Consider the following 13,792-nt stretch of genomic DNA (forward strand, 5'->3'; position numbering starts at 1 on the left):
GAGGTTACCAGTGGAAAGCTTGGAAATGACCAGAAAACTGATAATATTTACAACTCCGATTAATTTAGGGAGCGTTTCCAATTCAATTTGTTTCAAATATTAGGAATTCAGGGTTTTCAGCTCAAAATTTGTTTAGAAACACTGTAAGTAAGGACTATACTGTTTATGTTTACAATTGGAGGCCAAATTTCTCTGGCGTTTTCTGTGTGAATCAGTTAAAATGCTGACGATTCCAGTATATACTTGTAGGAACACTCTCTAATTCTGGTCAAACTCTTCAAATACGCAATTATAGTTTCCAGAAATGAATAAAAACTTGTAAGAAACACTTGAAATCAAAGGTAATAGATTCATACTACATTTTCTGCCATTTTCATTCATGGAGGTTACCAGTGGAAAGCTTGGAAATGACCAGAAAACTGATAATATTTACAACTCCGATTAATTTAGGGAGCGTTTTGGATTCAATTTGTTTCAAATATTAGGAATTCAGGGTTATTCAGCTCAAAATTTGTTTAAAAACACTAAGTAAGGACTATACTGTTCATGTTTACAATTGGAGGCCGAATTTCTCTGGCGTTTTCTGTGTGAATCAGTTAAAATGATGACGATTCCAGTATATACTTGTAGGAACACTCTCTAATTCTGGTCAAACTCTTCAAATACGCAATTATAGTTTCCAGAAATGATTAAAAACTTTTATGAAACACTTTAAGTCAAAGGAAATAGGTTTTTACTACATTTCCTGCCGTTTTGAATCACGGAGGTTACATGAGGAAAGCTTGGAAATGACGAGAAAACTGATAACATTTACAACTCCGATTAATTTAGGGAGCGTTTTGAATTCAATTTGTTTCAAATATTAGGAATTCAGGGTTATTCAGCTCAAAATTTGTTTAAAAACACTGTAAGTAAGGACTATACTGTTTATGTTTACAATTGGAGGCCGAATTTCTCTGGCGTTTTCGGTGGGAATCAGTTAAAATGATGACGATTCCAGTATATAGTTGTGGGAACTCTCTCTAATTGTGGTAAAACTCTTCAAATACGCAATTATTGTTTCCCGAAATGATTAAAAACTTGTAAGAAACACTTGAAATAAAAGGATATAGGCTCTTACTACATTCCCTGCCATTTTCAATCACGGAGGTTACCAGTGGAAAGTTTGGAAATGACCAGAAAACTGATAATATTTACAACTCCAGCTACTTTAGGAAGCGTTTTCACTTGAATTTCCTTTCAAATATAAGGAATTAGGTTTATACAGCTCAAAATTTGTGTAGAAATACTGGAAGTGAGGACTATACGGTTTATGTTTATAATTGGAGGCTGAATTTCTCTGGCGTTTTCTGTGTGGATAAGTTACAATGCTGATGATTCGAGTATATAGTTGTAGGAACTCTCTCTAATTGTGGTAAAACTCTTCAAATACGCAATTATAGTTTCCAGAAATGATTAAAAACTTGTAAGAAACACTTGAAATAAAAGGTAATAGATTCATACTACATTTTCTGCCATTTTCATTCATCGAGGTTACCAGTGGAAAGCTTGGAAATGACCAGAAAACTGATAATATTTACAACTCCGATTAATTTAGGGAGCGTTTCCAATTCAATTTGTTTCAAATATTAGGAATTCAGGGTTATTCAGCTCAAAATTTGTTAAAAAACACTGTAAGTAAGGACTATACTGTTTATGTTTACAATTGGAGGCCGAATTTCTCTGGCGTTTTCGGTGGGAATCAGTTAAAATGATGACGATTCCAGTATATAGTTGTGGGAACTCTCTCTAATTGTGGTAAAACTCTTCAAATACGCAATTATAGTTTCCCGAAATGATTAAAAACTTGTAAGAAACACTTGAAATAAAAGGTAATAGATTCATACTACATTTTCTGCCATTTTCATTCATGGAGGTTACCAGTGGAAAGCTTCGAAATGACCAGAAAACTGATAACATTTACAACTCCGATTAATTTAGGGAGCGTTTTGAATTCAATTTATTTCAAATATTAGGAATTCAGGGTTATTCAGCTCAAAATTTGTTTAAAAACACTATAAGTAAGGACTATACTGTGTATGTTTACAATTGGAGGCCGAATTTCTCTGGCGTTTTCTGTGTTAATCAGTTAAAATGATGACGATTCAAGTATATAGTTGTGGGAACTCTCTCTAATTGTGGTAAAACTGTTCAAATACGCAACTATAGTTTCCCGAAATGATTAAAAACTTGTAAGAAACACTTGAAATAAAAGGATATAGGCTCTTACTACATTTCCTGCCATTTTCAATCACGGGGATTACCAGTGGAAAATTCGGAAATGACCAGAAAACTGATAATATTTACAACTCCGGCTACTTTTTAGAAGCGTTTTCACTTGAATTTCCTTTCAAATATTAGGAATTAGGTTTATACAGATCAAAACTTGTGGAGAAAGACTGTAAGTGAGGACTATACTGTTTATGTTTACAATTGGAGGCCGAATTTCTCTGGCATTTTCTGTGTGGATAAGTTAAAATGCTGATGATTCGAGTATATAGTTGTGGGAACTCTCTCTAATTGTGGTAAAACTCTTCAAATACGCAATTATTGTTTCCCGAAATGATTAAAAACTTGTAAGAAACACTTGAAATAAAAGGATATAGGTTCTTACTACATTCCCTGCCATTTTCAATCACGGAGGTTACCAGTGGAAAGTTTGGAAATGACCAGAAAACTGATAATATTTACAACTCCAGCTACTTTAGGAAGCGTTTTCACTTGAATTTCCTTTCAAATATAAGGAATTAGGTTTATACAGCTCAAAATTTGTGTAGAAATACTGGAAGTGAGGACTATACTGTTTATGTTTACAATTGTTGGCCGAATTTCTCTGGCGTTTTCTGTGGGAATCAGTTAAAATGATGACGATTCCAGTATATAGTTTTGGGAACTCTCTCTAATTGTGGTAAAACTCTTCAAATACGCAATTATAGTTTCCCGAAATGATTAAAAACTTGTAAGAAACACTTGAAATAAAAGGATATAGGCTCTTACTACATTTCCTGCCATTTTCAATCATGGAGGTTACCAGTGGAAAGTTTGGAAATGACCAGAAAACTGATAATATTTACAACTCCAGCTACTTTAGGAAGCGTTTTCACTTGAATTTGCTTTCAAATATAAGGAATTAGGTTTATACAGCTCAAAATTTGTGTAGAAATACTGGAAGTGAGGACTATACTGTTTATGTTTATAATTGGAGGCCGAATTTCTCTGGTGTTTTCTGTGTGGATAAGTTACAATGCTGACGATTCGAGTATATAGTTGTAGGAACTCTCTCTAATTGTGGTAAAACTCTTCAAATACGCAATTATAGTTTCCCGAAATGATTAAAAACTTGCAAGAAACACTTGAAATAAAAGGTAATAGATTCATACTACATTTTCTGCCATTTTCATTCATGGAGGTTACCAGTGGAAAGCTTGGAAATGACCAGAAAACTGATAATATTTACAACTCCGATTAATTTAGGGAGCGTTTTGAATTCAATTTGTTTCAAATATTAGGAATTCAGGGTTATTCAGCTCAAAATTTGTTTAAAAACACTGTAAGTAAGGACTATACTGTTTATGTTTACAATTGGAGGCCAAATTTCTCTGGCGTTTTCTGGGTGAATCAGTTAAAATGATGACGATTCCAGTATATACTTGTAGGAACACTCTCTAATTCTGGTTAAACTCTTCAAATACGCAATTATAGTTTCCTGAAATGATTAAAAACTTGTAAGAAACACTTGAAATAAAAGGAAATAGGTTCTTACTACATTTCCTGCCATTTTCAATCACGGAGGTTACCAGTGGAAATGTCGGAAATGACCAGAAAACTGATAATATTTACAACTCCGGCTACTTTTTGGAAGCGTTTTCACATGAATTTGCTTTCAAATATTAGGAATTAGATTTATACAGCTCAAAATTTGTTTAGAAACACTGTAAGTAAGGACTATACTGTTTATGTTTACATTTGAAGGCCAAATTTCTCTGGCGTTTTCTGTGTGAATCAGTTAAAATGATAACGATTCCAGTATATAGTTGTGGGAACTCTCTCTAATTGTGGCAAAACTCTTCAAATACGCAATTATAGTTTCCCGAAATGATTAAAAACTTGTAAGAAACACTTGAAATAAAAGGTAATAGATTCGTACTACATTTTCTGCCATTTTCATTCATGGAGGTTACCAGAGGAAAGCTTGGAAATGACCAGAAAACTGATAATATTTACAACTCCGATTAATTTAGGGAGCGTTTTGAATTCAATTTGTTTCAAATATTAGGAATTCAGGGTTATTCAGCTCAAAATTTGTTTAAAAACACTGTAAGTAAGGACTATACTGTTTATGTTTACAATTGGAGGCCAAATTTCTCTGGCGTTTTCTGGGTGAATCAGTTAAAATGATGACGATTCCAGTATATACTTGTAGGAACACTCTCTAATTCTGGTCAAACTCTTCAAATACGCAATTATAGTTTCCCGAAATGATTAAAAACTTGTATGAAACACTTGAAATAAAAGGAAATAGGTTCTTACTACATTTCCTGCCGTTTTCAATCACGGAGGTTACATGAGGAAAGCTTGGAAATGACGAGAAAACTGATAACATTTACAACTCCGAATAATTTAGGGAGCGTTTTGAATTCAATTTGTTTCAAATATTAGGAATTCAGGGTTTTTCAGCTCAAAATTTGTTTAAAAACACTGTAAGTAAGGACTATACTGTGTATGTTTACAATTGGAGTCCGAATTTCTCTGGCGTTTTCTGTGTTAATCAGTTAAAATGATGACGATTCAAGTATATAGTTGTGGGAACTCTCTCTAATTGTGGTAAAACTCTTCAAATACGCAACTATAGTTTCCCGAAATGATTAAAAACTTGTAAGAAACACTTGAAATAAAAGGATATAGGCTCTTACTACATTTCCTGCCATTTTCAATCACGGAGATTACCAGTGGACAGTTCGGAAATGACCAAAAAACTGATAATATTTACAACTCCGGCTACTTTTTAGAAGCGTTTTCACTTGAATTTCCTTTCAAATATTAGGAATTAGGTTTATACAGCTCAAAACTTGTGTAGAAAGACTGTAAGTGAGGACTATACTGTTTATGTTTATAATTGGAGGCCAAATTTCTCTGGCGTTTTCTGTGTGGATAAGTTAAAATGCTGATGATTCGAGTATATAGTTTTGGGAACTCTCTCTAATTGTGGTAAAACTCTTCAAATACGCAATTATAGTTTCCCGAAATGATTAAAAACTTGTAAGAAACACTTGAAATAAAAGGATATAGGCTCTTACTACATTTCCTGCCATTTTCAATCACGGAGGTTACCAGTGGAAAGTTTGGAAATGACCAGAAAACTGATAATATTTACAACTCCAGCTACTTTAGGAAGCGTTTTCACTTGAATTTGCTTTCAAATATAAGGAATTAGGTTTATACAGCTCAAAATTTGTGTAGAAATACTGGAAGTGAGGACTATACTGTTTATGTTTATAATTGGAGGCCGAATTTCTCTGGTGTTTTCTGTGTGGATAAGTTACAATGCTGACGATTCGAGTATATAGTTGTAGGAACTCTCTCTAATTGTGGTAAAACTCTTCAAATACGCAATTATAGTTTCCCGAAATGATTAAAAACTTGCAAGAAACACTTGAAATAAAAGGTAATAGATTCATACTACATTTTCTGCCATTTTCATTCATGGAGGTTACCAGTGGAAAGCTTGGAAATGACCAGAAAACTGATAATATTTACAACTCCGATTAATTTAGGGAGCGTTTTGAATTCAATTTGTTTCAAATATTAGGAATTCAGGGTTATTCAGCTCAAAATTTGTTTAAAAACACTGTAAGTAAGGACTATACTGTTTATGTTTACAATTGGAGGCCAAATTTCTCTGGCGTTTTCTGGGTGAATCAGTTAAAATGATGACGATTCCAGTATATACTTGTAGGAACACTCTCTAATTCTGGTTAAACTCTTCAAATACGCAATTATAGTTTCCTGAAATGATTAAAAACTTGTAAGAAACACTTGAAATAAAAGGAAATAGGTTCTTACTACATTTCCTGCCATTTTCAATCACGGAGGTTACCAGTGGAAATGTCGGAAATGACCAGAAAACTGATAATATTTACAACTCCGGCTACTTTTTGGAAGCGTTTTCACATGAATTTGCTTTCAAATATTAGGAATTAGATTTATACAGCTCAAAATTTGTTTAGAAACACTGTAAGTAAGGACTATACTGTTTATGTTTACATTTGAAGGCCAAATTTCTCTGGCGTTTTCTGTGTGAATCAGTTAAAATGATAACGATTCCAGTATATAGTTGTGGGAACTCTCTCTAATTGTGGCAAAACTCTTCAAATACGCAATTATAGTTTCCCGAAATGATTAAAAACTTGTAAGAAACACTTGAAATAAAAGGTAATAGATTCGTACTACATTTTCTGCCATTTTCATTCATGGAGGTTACCAGAGGAAAGCTTGGAAATGACCAGAAAACTGATAATATTTACAACTCCGATTAATTTAGGGAGCGTTTTGAATTCAATTTGTTTCAAATATTAGGAATTCAGGGTTATTCAGCTCAAAATTTGTTTAAAAACACTGTAAGTAAGGACTATACTGTTTATGTTTACAATTGGAGGCCAAATTTCTCTGGCGTTTTCTGGGTGAATCAGTTAAAATGATGACGATTCCAGTATATACTTGTAGGAACACTCTCTAATTCTGGTCAAACTCTTCAAATACGCAATTATAGTTTCCCGAAATGATTAAAAACTTGTATGAAACACTTGAAATAAAAGGAAATAGGTTCTTACTACATTTCCTGCCGTTTTCAATCACGGAGGTTACATGAGGAAAGCTTGGAAATGACGAGAAAACTGATAACATTTACAACTCCGAATAATTTAGGGAGCGTTTTGAATTCAATTTGTTTCAAATATTAGGAATTCAGGGTTTTTCAGCTCAAAATTTGTTTAAAAACACTGTAAGTAAGGACTATACTGTGTATGTTTACAATTGGAGTCCGAATTTCTCTGGCGTTTTCTGTGTTAATCAGTTAAAATGATGACGATTCAAGTATATAGTTGTGGGAACTCTCTCTAATTGTGGTAAAACTCTTCAAATACGCAACTATAGTTTCCCGAAATGATTAAAAACTTGTAAGAAACACTTGAAATAAAAGGATATAGGCTCTTACTACATTTCCTGCCATTTTCAATCACGGAGATTACCAGTGTACAGTTCGGAAATGACCAAAAAACTGATAATATTTACAACTCCGGCTACTTTTTAGAAGCGTTTTCACTTGAATTTCCTTTCAAATATTAGGAATTAGGTTTATACAGCTCAAAACTTGTGTAGAAAGACTGTAAGTGAGGACTATACTGTTTATGTTTATAATTGGAGGCCAAATTTCTCTGGCGTTTTCTGTGTGGATAAGTTAAAATGCTGATGATTCGAGTATATAGTTGTGGGAACTCTCTCTAATTGTGGTAAAACTCTTCAAATACGCAATTATTGTTTCCCGAAATGATTAAAAACTTGTAAGAAACACTTGAAATAAAAGGATATAGGCTCTTACTACATTCCCTGCCATTTTCAATCACGGAGGTTACCAGTGGAAAGTTTGGAAATGACCAGAAAACTGATAATATTTACAACTCCAGCTACTTTAGGAAGCGTTTTCACTTGAATTTCCTTTCAAATATAAGGAATTAGGTTTATACACCTCAAAATTTGTGTAGAAATACTGGAAGTGAGGACTATACGGTTTATGTTTATAATTGGAGGCTGAATTTCTCTGGCGTTTTCTGTGTGGATAAGTTACAATGCTGATGATTCGAGTATATAGTTGTAGGAACTCTCTCTAATTGTGGTAAAACTCTTCAAATACACAATTATAGTTTCCAGAAATGATTAAAAACTTGTAAGAAACACTTGAAATAAAAGGTAATAGATTCATACTACATTTTCTGCCATTTTCATTCATGGAGGTTACCAGTGGAAAGCTTGGAAATAACCGGAAAACTGATAATATTTACAACTCCGATTAATTTAGGGAGCGTTTTGAATTCAATTTGTTTCAAATATTAGGAATTCAGGGTTATTCAGCTCAAAATTTGTTTAAAAACACTGTAAGTAAGGACTATACTCTTTATGTTTACAATTGGAGGCCCAATTTCTCTGGCGTTTTCTGTGTGAATCAGTTAAAATGCTGACGATTCCAGTATATACTTGTAGGAACACTCACTAATTCTGGTCAAACTCTTCAAATACGCAATTATAGTTTCCAGAAATGATTAAAAACTTGTAAGAAACACTTGAAATAAAAGGAAATAGGTTCTTAGTACATTTCCTGCCATTTTCAATCACAGAGGTTACCTGTGGAAAGTTCGGAAATGACCAGAAAACTGATAATATTTACAACTCCGGCTACTTTTTGGAAGCGTTTTCACATGAATTTGCTTTCAAATATTAGGAATTAGATTTATACAGCTCAAAATTTTTTAGAAACACTGTAAGTAAGGACTATACTGTTTATGTTTACAATTGAGGGCCGAATTTCTCTGGCGTTTTCTGTGTGAATCAGTTAAAATGATGATGATTCCAGTATATAGTTGTGGGAACTCTCTCTAATTGTGGTAAAACTCTTCAAAAACGCAATTATAGTTTCCAGAAATGATTAAAAACTTGTAAGAAACACTTGAAATAAAAGGATATAGGCTCTTACTACATTTCCTGCCATTTTCAATCACGGAGGTTACCAGTGGAAAGTTTGGAAATGACCAGAAAACTGATAATATTTACAACTCCAGCTACTTTAGGAAGCGTTTTCACTTGAATTTGCATTCAAATATAAGGAATTAGGTTTATACAGCTCAAAATTTGTGTAGAAATACTGGAAGAGAGGACTATACTGTTTATGTTTATAATTGGAGGCCGAATTTCTCTGGCGTTTTCTGTGTGGATAAGTTACAATGATGACGATTCGAGTATATAGTTGTAGGAACTCTCTCTAATTGTGGTAAAACTCTTCAAATTCGCAATTATAGTTTCCCGAAATGATTAAAAACTTGTAAGAAACACTTGAAATAAAAGGTAATAGATTCATACTACATTTTCTGCCATTTTCATTCATGGAGGTTACCAGTGGAAAGCTTGGAAATAACCGGAAAACTGATAATATTTACAACTCCGATTAATTTAGGGAGCGTTTTGAATTCAATTTGTTTCAAATATTAGGAATTCAGGGTTATTCAGCTCAAAATTTGTTTAAAAACACTGTAAGTAAGGACTATACTCTTTATGTTTACAATTGGAGGCCCAATTTCTCTGGCGTTTTCTGTGTGAATCAGTTAAAATGCTGACGATTCCAGTATATACTTGTAGGAACACTCTCTAATTCTGGTCAAACTCTTCAAATACGCAATTATAGTTTCCAGAAATGATTAAAAACTTGTAAGAAACACTTGAAATAAAAGGAAATAGGTTCTTAGTACATTTCCTGCCATTTTCAATCACAGAGGTTACCTGTGGAAAGTTCGGAAATGACCAGAAAACTGATAATATTTACAACTCCGGCTACTTTTTGGAAGCGTTTTCACATGAATTTGCTTTCAAATATTAGGAATTAGATTTATACAGCTCAAAATTTTTTAGAAACACTGTAAGTAAGGACTATACTGTTTATGTTTACAATTGAGGGCCGAATTTCTCTGGCGTTTTCTGTGTGAATCAGTTAAAATGCTGACGATTCCAGTATATATTTGTAGGAACACTGTCTAATTCTGGTCAAACTCTTCAAATACGCAATTATAGTTTCCAGAAATGACTAAAAACTTGTAAGAAACACTTGAAATAAAAGTATATAGGTTCTTACTACATTTCCTGCCATTTTCAATCACGGAGGTTACCAGTGGAAAGTTCGGAAATGTCCAGAAAACTGATTATATTTACAACTCCGGCTACTTTTTGGAAGCGTTTTCACTTGAATTTCGTTTCAAATATTAGGAATTAGGTTTATACAGCTCAAAACTTGTGTAGAAAGACTGTAAGTGAGGAATATACTGTTTATGTTTACAATTGGAGGCCGAATTTCTCTGGCGTTTTCTGTGTGAATCAGTTAAAATGATGACGATTCGAGTATATAGTTGTGGGAACTCTCTCTAATTCTGGTCAAACTCTTCAAATACGCAATTATAGTTTCCAGAAATGATAAAAAACTTGTAAGAAACACTTGAAATAAAAGGATATAGGCTCTTACTACATTTCCTGCCATTTTCAATCACGGAGGTTACCAGTGGAAAGTTTGGAAATGACCAGAAAACTGATAATATTTACAACTCCAGCTACTTTAGGAAGCGTTTTCACTTGAATTTGCTTTCAAATATAAGGAATTAGGTTTATACAGCTCAAAATTTGTGTAGAAATACTGGAAGAGAGGACTATACTGTTTATGTTTATAATTGGAGGCCGAATTTCTCTGGCGTTTTCTGTGTGGATAAGTTACAATGCTGACGATTCGAGTATATAGTTGTAGGAACTCTCTCTAATTGTGGTAAAACTCTTCAAATTCGCAATTATAGTTTCCCGAAATGATTAAAAACTTGTAAGAAACACTTGAAATAAAAGGTAATAGATTCATACTACATTTTCTGCCATTTTCATTCCTGGAGGTTACCAGTGGAAAGCTTGGAAATAACCGGAAAACTGATAATATTTACAACTCCGATTAATTTAGGGAGCGTTTTGAATTCAATTTGTTTCAAATATTAGGAATTCAGGGTTATTCAGCTCAAAATTTGTTTAAAAACACTGTAAGTAAGGACTATACTCTTTATGTTTACAATTGGAGGCCCAATTTCTCTGGCGTTTTCTGTGTGAATCAGTTAAAATGCTGACGATTCCAGTATATACTTGTAGGAACACTCTCTAATTCTGGTCAAACTCTTCAAATACGCAATTATAGTTTCCAGAAATGATAAAAAACTTGTAAGAAACACTTGAAATAAAAGGAAATAGGTTCTTACTACATTTCCTGCCACTTTCAATCACGGAGGTTACCAGTGGAAAGTTCGGAAATGACCAGAAAACTGATAATATTTACAACTCCGGCTACTTTTTGGAAGCGTTTTCACATGAATTTGCTTTCAAATATTAGGAATTAGATTTATGCAGCTCAAAATTTGTTTAGAAACACTGTAAGTAAGGACTATACTGTTTATGTTTACAATTGGAGGCCGAATTTCTCTGGCGTTTTCTGTGTGAATCAGTTAAAATGATGACGATTCGAGTATATATTTGTAGGAACACTGTCTAATCCTGGTCAAACTCTTCAAATACGCAATTATAGTTTCCAGAAATGAATAAAAACTTGTAAGAAACACTTGAAATAAAAGTATATAGGTTCTTACTACATTTCCTGCCATTTTCAATCACGGACGTTGCCAGTGGAAAGTTCGGAAATGACCAGAAAACTGATAATATTTACAACTCCGGCTACTTTTTGGAAGCGTTTTCACTTGAATTTCGTTTCAAATATTAGGAATTAGGTTTATACAGCTCAAAACCTGTGTAGAAAGACTGTAAGTGAGGACTATACTGTTTATGTTTATAATTGAAGGCCGAATTTCTCTGGCGTTTTCTGTGTGGATAAGTTACAATGATGACGACTCGAGTATATAGTTGTGGGAACTCTCTCTAATTGTGGCAAAACTCTTCAAATACGCAATTATAGTTTCCAGAAATGATTAAAAACTTGTAAGAAACACTTGAAATAAAAGGATATAGGCTCCTACTACATTTCCTGCCATTTTCATTCATGGAGGTTACCAGTGGAAAGCTTGGAAATGACCAGAAAACTGATAATATTTACAACTCTGATTAATTTAGGGAGCGTTTTGAATTCAATTTGTTTCAAATATTAGGAATTCAGGGTTATTCAGCTCAAAATTTGTTTAGAAACACTGTAAGTAAGGACTATGCTGTTTATGTTTACAATTGGAGGCCGAATTTCTCTGGCGTTTTCTGTGTGAATCAGTTAAAATGATGACGATTCCAGTATATAGTTGTGGGAACTCTCTCTAATTCTGGTCAAACTCTTCAAATAGGCAATTATAGTTTCTAGAAATGATTAAAAACTTGTAAGAAACACTTGAAATAAAAGGAAATAGGTTCTTACTACATTTCCTGCCGTTTTCAATCACGGAGGTTACCAGTGGAAAGTTCGGAAATGACCAGAAAACTGATAATATTTACAACTCCGGCTACTTTTTGGAAGCGTTTTCACATGAATTTGCTTTCAAATATTAGGAATTAGATTTATACAGCTCAAAATTTGTTTAAAAACACTGTAAGTAAGGACTATACTGTTTATGTTTACAATTGGAGGCCGAATTTCTCTGGCGTTTTCTGTGTGAATCAGTTAAAATGCTGACGATTCCAGTATATAGTTGTGGGAACTCTCTCTAATTGTGGTAAAACTCTTCAAAAACGCAATTATAGTTTCCAGAAATGATTAAAAACTTGTAAGAAACACTGGAAATAAAAGGATATAGGCTCTTACTACATTTCCTGCCATTTTCAATCACGGAGGTTACCAGTGGAAAGTTTGGAAATGACCAGAAAACTGATAATATTTACAACTCCAGCTACTTTAGGAAGCGTTTTCACTTGAATTTGCTTTCAAATATAAGGAATTAGGTTTATACAGCTCAAAATTTGTTTAGAAATACTGGAAGAGAGGACTATACTGTTTATGTTTATAATTCGAGGCCGAATTTCTCTGGCGTTTTCTGTGTGGATAAGTTACAATGCTGACGATTCGAGTATATAGTTGTAGGAACTCTTTCTAATTGTGGTAAAACTCTTCAAATTCGCAATTATAGTTTCCCGAAATGATTAAAAACTTCTAAGAAACACTTGAAATAAAAGGTAATAGATTCATACTACATTTTCTGCCATTTTCATTCATGGAGGTTACCAGTGGAAAGCTTGGAAATAACCGGAAAACTGATAATATTTACAACTCCGATTAATTTAGGGAGCGTTTTGAATTCAATTTGTTTCAAATATTAGGAATTCAGGGTTATTCAGCTCAAAATTTGTTTAAAAACACTGTAAGTAAGGACTATACTCTTTATGTTTACAATTGGAGGCCCAATTTCTCTGGCGTTTTCTGTGTGAATCAGTTAAAATGCTGACGATTCCAGTATATACTTGTAGGAACACTCTCTAATTCTGGTCAAACTCTTCAAATACGCAATTATAGTTTCCAGAAATGATTAAAAACTTGTAAGAAACACTTGAAATAAAAGGAAATAGGTTCTTAGTACATTTCCTGCCATTTTCAATCACAGAGGTTACCTGTGGAAAGTTCGGAAATGACCAGAAAACTGATAATATTTACAACTCCGGCTACTTTTTGGAAGCGTTTTCACATGAATTTGCTTTCAAATATTAGGAATTAGATTTATACAGCTCAAAATTTTTTAGAAACACTGTAAGTAAGGACTATACTGTTTATGTTTACAATTGAGGGCCGAATTTCTCTGGCGTTTTCTGTGTGAATCAGTTAAAATGCTGACGATTCCAGTATATATTTGTAGGAACACTGTCTAATTCTGGTCAAACTCTTCAAATACGCAATTATAGTTTCCAGAAATGACTAAAAACTTGTAAGAAACACTTGAAATAAAAGTATATAGGTTCTTACTACATTTCCTGCCATTTTCAATCA

The sequence above is a fragment of the Myotis daubentonii genome, chromosome X, assembly GCF_963259705.1.
Source record: "Myotis daubentonii chromosome X, mMyoDau2.1, whole genome shotgun sequence".
Taxonomy (NCBI): Eukaryota; Metazoa; Chordata; class Mammalia; order Chiroptera; family Vespertilionidae; genus Myotis; species Myotis daubentonii.